Below are 11245 nucleotides of genomic sequence, written 5' to 3'. Positions count from 1 at the left end.
GCTCTGAAGAGCTAGAAACACAAAAAGTGAGAGATGCTCACTATGAGGGTTTGGAGTCAGGAAGAGGAAGAAAGAGGAACAGACAATCACACTCAGAGACTAAGCCAGTGATACACAGACATAGAGACATTCTGAGGCACCTGAAATAGGGAAAGAGAGTTAGAATATACTCAGAAGGATTGAAGGCAGACAGAACGATACATGCATACATCCTGAGATACTAGAGACAGAGGTAGGAAAGAAAGGAGAGAAGTTCTGTGAAGGACTGAAGGTAGGAAAAATAAACGATGGACAGTAGATGAGGGAGAAAAACTAGGGATATTTTTCCCTTAGCTCCTAGTAGTTGATTTACAGAAAATTTTGCAAGCAGAAAGACCACAACCATATGGTGAGCATGGTCTCACCTCCATATTAATTTTATTGAATAGTCAACTATCTACGCAGAGCAGTGCAGACTTTCCATCTGGTGATGACCATGATGTCTGCATGATCCTGAGAAGAAAAGCGGTATTCAGGATTGGTGTGAGGTCATTCTTGTCCCCAAACTGTGACAACTTTCCTACAAATCAGGAACAATCTGGCACAAATATTTTACACTGAGCTTCATGTTAACCATTTCAAATATTAATAATCATCTTCTGCTCGCCTCTTAATTACAGAGCGCCAACACTAGCTGCTCTGCATTGCACAGTTGGGCATTTCCTGTTGACAGGAGAAACCACGGCTGAAACCCTGACTTCATCAGCGCAGAAAGTGGAACCTTTGATGATGCTGGAGATAAGCTAGACTTTTAGCTGTGATTAACATCACTGACTGAAAACAACATGAAACATGGGGGAAATCTGATGCTGGCCTGATATCGCCATTGCTTCATCCCTTTGTTCAGTCAGGGGAGCTTGGAAATGGGAAATTCAACAAGGAGGGGGATTACAGGTCAAAAAGCAAGAATTAACTGAGATAGGACCAACATCTTATACAGGAATCTGCATTCACTTGGAGGCTGATTAGGGACTTAAAGTCATAATACCAAAGTGACTCTCCATCTGTGGAAGAGCATTAGTGGAAACAGATACAAGACCATGAACCCTTCAAAATTGCAAGAACAGTCATTAACATGGCTAAGGGTTGGGTGGGTAACCTGTGAGGGTACATCAGAGGCTGGTGGAAGTTGAAGTAGCCCACAGCCACTCCACTCAGAATTACTGGATGCCCTTCCCAGGCTGAATATACTTAGATATTTTCTTCTTCAGCTACTAAGGGACTTCAGTTTTATTGGTTTTAAAGATGACCAACACCTTAAGGCTGGATTGCCTTTGGCTTGGTAACTTCTGGGGCCTTTACTGGCCCCTGAGCAGGGGTCATGCTATCCCTTAGCAGTTGAGAGGTCCATTGGGTCTAGTGAGGATGCAAGTGGAGGAATAGCACAGGACCTCCCACAGGTACGGAGGGGCTGGGTTGCAGACTTATCCACTACCTGCACCCCCACACCCCCACCCCACACCAGAGTTTTCAGTGATTTTTGCATTGGTCAGAAATCTGCCATTTTCGGGTTCCACCCCAAATAACAACTCCCTCACAGGAGATCAGCTGTCCTTGCACTGCATCCAGTACCATGGCTTTCAGCTCCTCTATTTTTAGTTTAGTCAAAGATAGTCAAAGATAGACAATAATTCCTGCAACACCCCAGCTCCTCGATGAGTGGAATTAAATATTCAGGCCATTTCATAGTGGGGAGAATTTTAATCCCACATACCCAACGCCCATGAAGGGTGCAATAGGGTTAGCGGCTTAAATTAGCAATCATCTAAAACATGAATCCAACCCACCATGAACATACATCCTGCCTGTTTAACCACAGCAGGTTTGTATCTGTATGAGTAACCCCCTCTGGAGAGGTTGGTTAGTAATGGTAATGTTTAAATTAAGGTAATGTATTGAGATTTCTGCCACAATTTAAACCTAATACCTCTTGCATGGAGGTTAAGAAATTCAGCATTAAATGGAGGTGCAATTGCAGGGCTACGGGGAAATGGTGGGTGAGTAGGACTAGGTGAGTTGCTCTTGCAGAGAGCCAGCACAGACATGACTGGCTGAATGACCCCCTTCTGTGCTGTAACCATTCTTGGATTCTATGATTGAGCAGCACTTCATGGAGCTGGCTAAAGTTCAGCTGTGCTGAGATTAATGAAGGCTCAGTACTCACAAGCTGCTTTCTCAGCTCCCTCTGGGAAATGGTTTTCCTAGAGTACTTGTGAGAGACATACGGTTGGAGCTGTTGACACAGAAAATATCAGGATAGGTGGTGTTTTTAGTTTTAGTTTTAGAGATACAGCACTGAAACAGGCCCTTCGGCCCACCGAGTCTGTGCCGACCATCAACCACCCATTTATACTAATCCTACACGAATCCCATATTCCCCACCGGTCCCTTTATATTTCTTTACCAACTACCTCTACTAGGGGCAATTTATGATGGCCAATTAACCTATTAACCTGCAAGTCTTTGGCATGTGGGAGGAAACCGGAGCACCCGGAGGAAACCCACGCAGACACAGGGAGAACTTGCAAACTCCGCACAGGCAGTACCCAGAATCGAACCCGGGCCCCTGGAGCTGTGAGGCTGCAGTGCTAACCACTGCGCCACTGTGCCACCCATGTGGTTACTTCAGATTGGATTTTGGATAAGGAAGACAATCAGCAGCAGCAGCAATGGAAAGGGAGGGAGCTGCAGGTGGACAACTGAGAGGGGACCAGCATAGGGGCTGAGTTCACAGGAGGTACTAACCACCTATGAGAGTGTACAGGGAGAGGCACTATTGCGTATTGGAGCATGTGAGGGCCTGTCCAAAGACTGCTCCACCTGTACCTGTGCAGGGACAGATTTGGTCATTGGAAGCAAGTGGTCTGGTACTAGCTGAGGTAGCGGGGGGTGGTGGGGGTGGGGGGGGTGGGGCGTGCGGTGGTGCAGGGTGCGATTGGTGAGACGTAGGAGTGTTTAGAGTGGAATTCCCACTTCCATGTCCCCTTCATCATCATCCCTCTCCTGGGCCAGCAGCACATCACTCCTACTCTGCAGAACAACTTGGGGCAGATCAGTGACGCCTTGTAAGGCCATGGCTAAGGTACCTGTCATCCTGTTTATGGCAGCAGACATGTTGGCATCCATCATCTACATAGCTGTGTTAAGGGCCTGCATGGACTGATTAGATTGCAACAACTGAAGTTCCATGGAGGAGACAGTCTATCCATGGAAAATATCCTTACAATGGCCTTTGACATCAATCCACAAATGCTTTTCCTGACCCCTCAATCCTCTATACTACTGTAGACAGTGTGCTTGCCGTGGCTGCAAGTACCTCATAAATTTGATACTGGCCTTCTATTATTCTCCTTTTCATCAAAAAATGGCCCCCTAGCATTCAGCATCCCTGTCCAACTGAGCAGCACTTGGAGAGAGCTGCATCCTCTAACACAGGCTCTCCACAGCTGTCCCTGTCACCACTCTCTCATTGCGAGCTATGACTCAACAGCTGAAAACTCAACTAACTATCGAACAGGACCCATGAAAGTGCATTTATCCGTGCTGGTGCCTGGTTGGCATGTGTCCTGTGAAGGTGCATCCTCAGAAGGAATCCACTGCTCTGAGAAATTGTCATCCAGAAAGGCCGTAGGCTACTGTTCTTTTCATGATGGCCCTGGAGGAGAAAAGTGAGGATATGAATTAGTAATGGGAATGTAAAATTGTTGCTACTTAGCATAATTAAATGATCATATTTTAAATCAACATGACACATCACATCCACTCACTCGTATTGGAGATGCAAAACCTGAAAGTAAAATGATAATGATTTCCAGCATCTGCAGTATTTTGCTTTTATGATAATGCACTTTTCCTGTTGAAATTGATCAGTCCCATGATGCCACAATCTTCGACATTTCACGCCTGCTAAATACTTAAACACCCCAGCTTAAAACCCACCTCTGTGTTATTATAAGGACCTGTCACCTGACTTTGAAGATGCCTGCCTTAGAGAAAGTAACTTGCAGAAGGACAAGAACAGGAAAAAATGGTAGAATTTGTATTTGCATACACATCTTATCACACCCTCAAAGACAACCCAAAACACTCTGCCTACAATGAGGTACTTTGAACTGCAGTGACTGTTGTTAGTTACTGACTTGTGGGCACAGTCAGTTTATTCAGGTGAACACAGCCCCTTCACTCTTACTAGAGACAAAGGCAGACTGCATTAAGACAGGATGTTCTGTATTCATAATACTGGAATTTCCAGAATCTTCTCTCCTCCTCTATTGAGGGCACTTACTCTTCCTAGGTGTAGTTCTGCAGGCACCTTGTTCCCTCCAGTACCTCAACTAAGTGATCATTCCTCATTTGAGCGATATCACAGCTAAACCCACAGAGACGTGTGCTGGCTAACATTCATTCATCAACCAAAAGCAGGCTAGCGGATCATTCATTCAGTTGCTGCATGCAGAATCTTGATGTGTCCAAAATGGCTGAGGCATTTGCCTACCTAACAATAACTACTTCACTTCAAGGTAACTCACTGTAAGCAAAGTGATTTGCAATGTTTCTGAGGCCTTAACAATGTGCTATTTAAATGCAAGGCAATTTTCTTAAAACATATTCCTATCAATCTCTTCATGATTATTTTCCTTTTCATTTTCTCTTCTCTTTCTTGCTTAAAAATTCCTCTTTGACACATTTTTAAAAATTTGTTCATAGGATGTGAGTGTCGCTGGCAAGACCAGCATTTGTTGCCCAAGCTTAATTGTCCTTCAGAAGGTGATGGTGAGCCTCCTTTCTGAACTGCTGGCAGTCCATGTGGTATAGGTACACTCACAGTGCTGTTAAGGACGGAGTTCTACGTATTTGACCCAGCAATAGTGAAGGAATGGCGATAGAGTTCCAAGTCAGGATGGTGTGTGATTTAAAGGGAAACTTGCAGGTGGTGGTGTTCCCCATATGTTTGCTGCCCTTGTCCTTCTAGGTGATAGAAGTAGCAGGCTTGGAAGGTGCTGTCAATGATGCTTGGTGCGTTGCTGCAGTGCATCTTGTAGGTGGTACACACTGCTGCCATTGTGCATCGGTGGTGGAGGGAGTGAATGTTTGTAGATGGGGTGCCAATCAAGCGGACTGCTTTGTCCTGGATGCTGTTGAGCGTCTTGAGTGTTGTTGGAGCTGCACCCATCCAGGCCAATTTTCCTAGCCTTCTGTATTCTTTTACTGAATTCAACTGCAAGTCGTGGTATGAGATAGAAATTAACAGGCTAAGCTGCTTGCACACTCATTACATGCAGCTGATCTTTCACATTTGCAGGCCTGGTGGGGACTTTAGGTTGAGTGTGGTTGTACTGGGCTAATGAAGCATGCACTCACTGAGGGGAATATTAATCTCCTAGAGTACATTGATTTGGGTATAGGTGGAGACAGTTAAAACGGGGAAAAATGTCAGCACATTTTGAAGCTGGCTCCATCCCACATTTCATTCAAGCACATTAAGCTGACTGCGCACAACCTGTTTGGGAAAGGCTGGTTGTCAATTAACATATGTTAATTGCCTGATTAGAGCAACATTTATACAGACTTTTGATTTTAATTTTGGGTCTATGTGTTTCCTAGGATCTCTGCAACTTGCCATGAAAAGCAGCCTGAGAATGCTGAGGCAATAGAGGGGTTGAATCAATCTCAGGGAGATATGCCAATAAATACTCAGCTCACACAGCTCCTTTCTTAGCCACTGGTGGGAAAGGATGCTCTCAGTACTTTTGCTGACAGTTTATTTTCTACACTTTGGAGGTTTGTTCTGTCACATCACGTAATGCTTTAACTGCCTCAATTTGGACCTGGGATGAGAAGCATCAAGAACACAGCACCAGTAGCACCAGCATCACCAACAGCAACAGCCTGCTGGTCACAGACCTGTACCTGCACAAGAGGGAGGGGAGCAGCTCGCAGGAGGCACCCCCCTCAAAACAGGGTCCATAGACGGAGAGTCGATTTCCTTGACAGACCTGAATAGCAGTGTCTCTGGGGCCTCAGGTTGTCATGTCAGGTGCTGGCAGACATCTGCAATATCTGAGAAGACCTGCTCCCTGCCGGACCTGCTCCCTGCCGGCCAGGCTTTCTCAGTGGCTGTAAAAGATGTTACCGCCCTCAAACTTTTGCCTCTGATCCTTCCAGGGCTTTACTAGAGACATATGCAGGATCTCCCAGTCGGCAGCCTACAAATGCATTAGACAGGTTTGTTTGCCAAGTTATATCAATTTCGCCTGCCAGTTAGAAAGAGTGACCATTTGGGTTTGCATCTCTGACTTGGCTTCCTATAGCTGCAGGGCATCATTGACTGCATACAAATGGATTTCTACGCACCCCTAGATCAATTAGGTGTACTCATCAATCACAAGGGCATCCACTACATCAAGGTGCAGGTGGTGTGCAAACATAAAAAGATATTTCTGTGGTGTGCTCAAGATTACCAGGGAGTTGCCAAGATCCTGCAGCAGTCCAAGTTCTCTGATGTCTTTTGAGCTGCAAGCAGAGTTAAGGAATGGCTGATAGGAGACGAGGGATACCCACTTCAAAATTGGCTTCAGATGCCTGGACAGATCTGGAGGCGCCCTTCAGTATGCACCAGCCAGGATATCCATAACGGTTGTGGTTTGCTGCACTCTGCACAATGTTCCACAGCAGCGAGTGTTGGGTCTGCAGGAGATTCAAGGCGAAGAACTCAGATCCTCCTTGGTTAATTCAGAGAAGGAGGAGGAATAAGACAAGCAAGAGCAAATGATGAGGGCAGTGCACCTCCAACTGCTCACATTATGCCAGGATGCCTTATTCATGTAAGGTTCACTTAGGTTGCACTAGTGGACCAATGTCACAAGCACATGCAACAGCCACTCTTCCTGCCACCCAGCACTCCCCCCAACAATACCACTGTCAGAATGCAGTCCTCTAAACAACCAGCCCCCTTCAACATTCCCCCATTGGCCCCCATTAATTCATATCTCCCCATCCACCATCAAATAAGTTAGAAAAGGTAACTACTTCTCCATCTTTTCTACTCTTGGGTGCTGGGTGGGAAATCGCTTTTCTAACTTGTTTATGTGACCTTATTAAAGAACAGATACTTAGCCAGACAACACTTTCTCAGATACCCATGTACATGCCTTTGTGCAACTACAAATCTTTACTCTTTCTTTTTCAGCTACTTCTACATGTGCATATGTGGCATCCAGCAGAGAAAGAGGCTGGCTGCTCAAATCCCTGCTCTTGTCTGCTTTTGGTCAGTGTCCTCTGGGTTTTGGAGCCTGTGAGGGCACCACCAAAGACTGTTCCACGTGCACCTGTGCAGGGGAAGACATGGGCATCAAGACACGAGACAATGGGCTGAATTTTACAGCCTCCCCGACGTCGGGGGTCGTGGCACGAGGTGGGGGGGGGGCAGAAAATGCCTCCGACAGAGGCCTGCCACGGGCTGGGAAGGCCCTGCCCTATATTGCTGGCGGCAGCGAGGCCTCGTGGTGGCCCTGCTGCAACTCGGCGAAGGGAGGCAAACCTGCAAAGGTAAATTTATTTTGATAGATGACTTAGTTACTTAACCGCTCCTGCCATCTGTCCCAGAGCAATATTGCTGCATGGAAGGGCTGAAGCCCTTTAAAAATGGCATCGGTGCCTGCGCAATGGTGCCTGATGGCATTGCCAGGGACAGACAGCCCGCCCTCTCCACATCATTGGGGTGGGCAGTCCACCCCAGCCATATAAATGAGCCGCTGCGCTGAATATCGCTGCAGCTTCACGACACGTGGTCCACGTGGGCGGACCGCCATTATTTACGTTCGCCACTGATTTCGGCGGCGGACATGCAAAATGCAGCCCAATATGTGGAATACTTACCCAATTTCATGCCTCTCCCTCATCCCCAACCTCACCAAATTCACTCCATTAATTTGGTGAACACATGCCATTACACTCACTCCTAGGTCTGTTCTTTCTCTGGTGGCAGGTGAGGAGAGCACAGAACATCAGGGAGAGTTAGAGAACTGGAGGTGGCCCTCCATACATTTCCCATCATACAAGTACACAGGAGGAATCACTGGAAATCAATGGCCATTGGAGATGGGAAATTGGAAGCTTCCAGCTACCTGGTGTCACAATTAAATATCAACCACCCACATGTCATACAACACTTAGTCATGTTGACTAGATTTCAACAGCAAGCGAAATATGATAAGAACATAACAATAGGAGCAGGAGAAGGCCATTCGGCCCTTCGGGGCTGCTCTGCCATTCAATAAGATCATGGCTGATCTGCTAGTGGCCTTAACTGCACTTCCCTACCTGCCCCCCATCACCCTTGACTCCCTTGTAGATCAAAACTCTGTCTAACTCAGCCTTGAATATATTCAGTGACCCAGCCTCCACTGCTCTCTGTGGTACAGAAATCTCCCAAACTCTCCATTGCTCAGGAAACTTTCTCAGTACTTTTCGTTAGTTCCATCCCTCCACAATGATATCACCTGTTTTACCCTGCTCCACACATTTCAAACAGCCCTTTATCCATTTGATATTTCTATTCTCTTTTATAACTCAGTCCCTCAGTTTTTCTCTCATTACAACTTAAATGTCCAAACATCCTCACTCTGCTGATGACATTCTCTGCTCGACCAATGTAACATGTTCATCGGTCATTGCATCAGTATCAGCGCATCGTCTCTCTGTAAGTCCTCAATCAGATTAAACTGCTATGAATATCACTTAAAATATTGCAGCCAATTAACTGATCTTGGAATAGTTTGGACGGATAATGCTTTCATGTAGACCATGTTTTTTCAAGCAAAATCTTGGGATGTCTAACCGTTATGTCGTGCACAGGATTGTGGAGTGGAGTGGAGTCCATTTATAGGGTGTAATGTAAGGTGCTATTATTAGTAAAATAAAATCAAAATACTGCAGATGCTGGAAATCTGAAATAAAACCAAAAAAGTGCTGGAAATACTCAGCAGGTCTGGTAACATCTGTGGAGAGAGAAGCAAAGTTAATGTTTCAGGTCAGTGACCTTTCATCAGAACTGGCAAAGGTTAGAAATGTAATAGGTTTTAAGCAAATAAAGTGGGGGTGGGGCAAAAGAGAACAAATGGGAAGGTGTTGATAGGACATAGGGTCACAGAGAATAACTGACAAGGAGGTCGTGGAGCAAAGGCAAGCGCAAAGAGTGTGTTAATGGTGTGGTGAAATACAAAGCGTCAGTGCAGAGAGGGTGTTAAATGATAGAATAATAAAAGCCCCAGCCACAAGCAAAAACATGAAAAAAAATGAAAAAAACAGTGGGCAGGCACATGGTAAAAAAAAGTGTAATAATGAAATTAACTGAAATAAAATGAAATGCAAATAAAAAATACAAAGTAAAACTGAAAAAAGGGGGGCCCATCATGCTCTGAAATTATTGAACTCGGTGTTCAGTCCAACAGGCTGTAGTGTGCCTGATTGGCAAATGAGGTGCTGTTCCTCAAGCATGCGATGATGTTCACTGGAACACTGCAGCAATCCAGGACAGATATGTGGGCATGAGCACAGGGGGTGTGTTGAAATGGCAAGAAACAGGAAGCTTGGGGTCATGCTTTCGGACTGAGTGGAGGTGTTCTGCAAAGTGGTCACCCAATCTGAGTTTCGTCTCCCCAATGTAGAGACAGCATTGTGAACAGCGAATACAGTGTACTGTCATGCAGGCCCCCACCTGCCAAGAATGAGTTACATTAATTTCACCACATGAACATTTATTTTTAAACAGCTACTGGAGTAAAGAAAGAACTTGTTTTTAAAAAAAAACACCAGGCCCTTGACTGGAAAGACATTTGCACAGTAACAGACAGTACTTGGAAAGGACAAAGGGGACACTCCCTCCTCCAACTTAATCCACAATGGACGTTTGATTACCAAACGTTGAAGGTGGAGAAGCTAGCATTCCAGGTTAACTGCTAAGATGGGCGAATACACAAATAGACATGGTCAGACCAGCTTAGTCACATGACTAACTGGCTGTTGGAGTTTTTTTTTAATTTGAACTTGCCACAGAGTTCCTGGATTTAAAAGACTTCTCTCCTGTCTGCTCTCATCTCATTCTCACCAGCTTCAGAATCCGTTGAAGACATATGAACCCCAAGAGAGAAGAAGAATACTGGGCCCCAACGAAAAGCAAGATCCACCTACAAGCAAGGACTACAGCAGGTTCGAAGCACAGTAACAAAAGCTCCTCTTTAGAGATTGCCTCAAATCACTCCACTATTTTGCTTCTGCTCTTTTCTGTCTTTATTTGCATGTGCGTGTTGCGTATGCATGCTAGCGTGGAGCGCGGCATGTATCCGTAGGCATTAACCAAATTAAAGTTTAAGTTTAAGTTTTAATAAATGTTACTTTTCTTCTTTAAACCTAAGAAGGCCTGTTTGTGCTCATCTCTTTGCCTTATAATTGGAAAGCAGTGAACAAAGATTCACCAAGAAAGAGTTAAAAACAGTGTGTTTAAAATGAAACCCATTTACAATAAGACCTTCCTCATCTAGTCGTAACAATACTATATTGAAAGAAGTACAAGTAAATCACTGCTTCACCTGAAAGGAATGTTTGGGGTTTAGGATAGTGAGGAGAGAGGAGGTAAAAGGGCAGGTATTACACCTCCTGTGATTGCATGTGAAGGTGGCGTGGGAAGGGGATGAAGTGTCAGGGGTAATGGAGGAGTGGACCAGGGTGTCGAGGAGGGAATGATCCCTTCGGAATGTTGACAGGGAAGGGGAGGGGAAGATGCGTTTGGTAGTGGCATCACGCTGGACATGGCAGAGTATGATCCTTTGGATGTGGAGGCTGGTGGAGTGGAAAGTGAAGACAAGGGGCGGTACAGTGGCGCAGTGGTTAGCACCACAGCCTCACAGCTCCAGCGACCCGGGGTTCAATTCTGGGTACTGCCTGTGTGGAGTTTGCAAGTTCTCCCTGTGTCTGCGTGGGTTTCCTCCAGGTGCTCCGGTTTCCTCCCACATGCCAAAGACTTGCAGGTTTATAGGTAAATTGGCCATTATAAATTGCCCCTAGTATAGGTAGGTGGTAGGGAAATATAGGGACGGGTGGGGATGTGATAGGAATATGGAATTAGTGCAGGATTAGTATAAATGGGTGGTTGATGGTCGGCACAGACTTGGTGGGCCAAAGGGCCTGTTTCAGTGCTGTATCTCTA

Source organism: Heterodontus francisci, chromosome 30 (genome assembly GCF_036365525.1).
Source record: "Heterodontus francisci isolate sHetFra1 chromosome 30, sHetFra1.hap1, whole genome shotgun sequence".
Taxonomy (NCBI): domain Eukaryota; kingdom Metazoa; phylum Chordata; class Chondrichthyes; order Heterodontiformes; family Heterodontidae; genus Heterodontus; species Heterodontus francisci.
The sequence above is the reverse complement of the archived record's forward strand: the minus strand, read 5'-3'. Positions refer to the sequence as shown.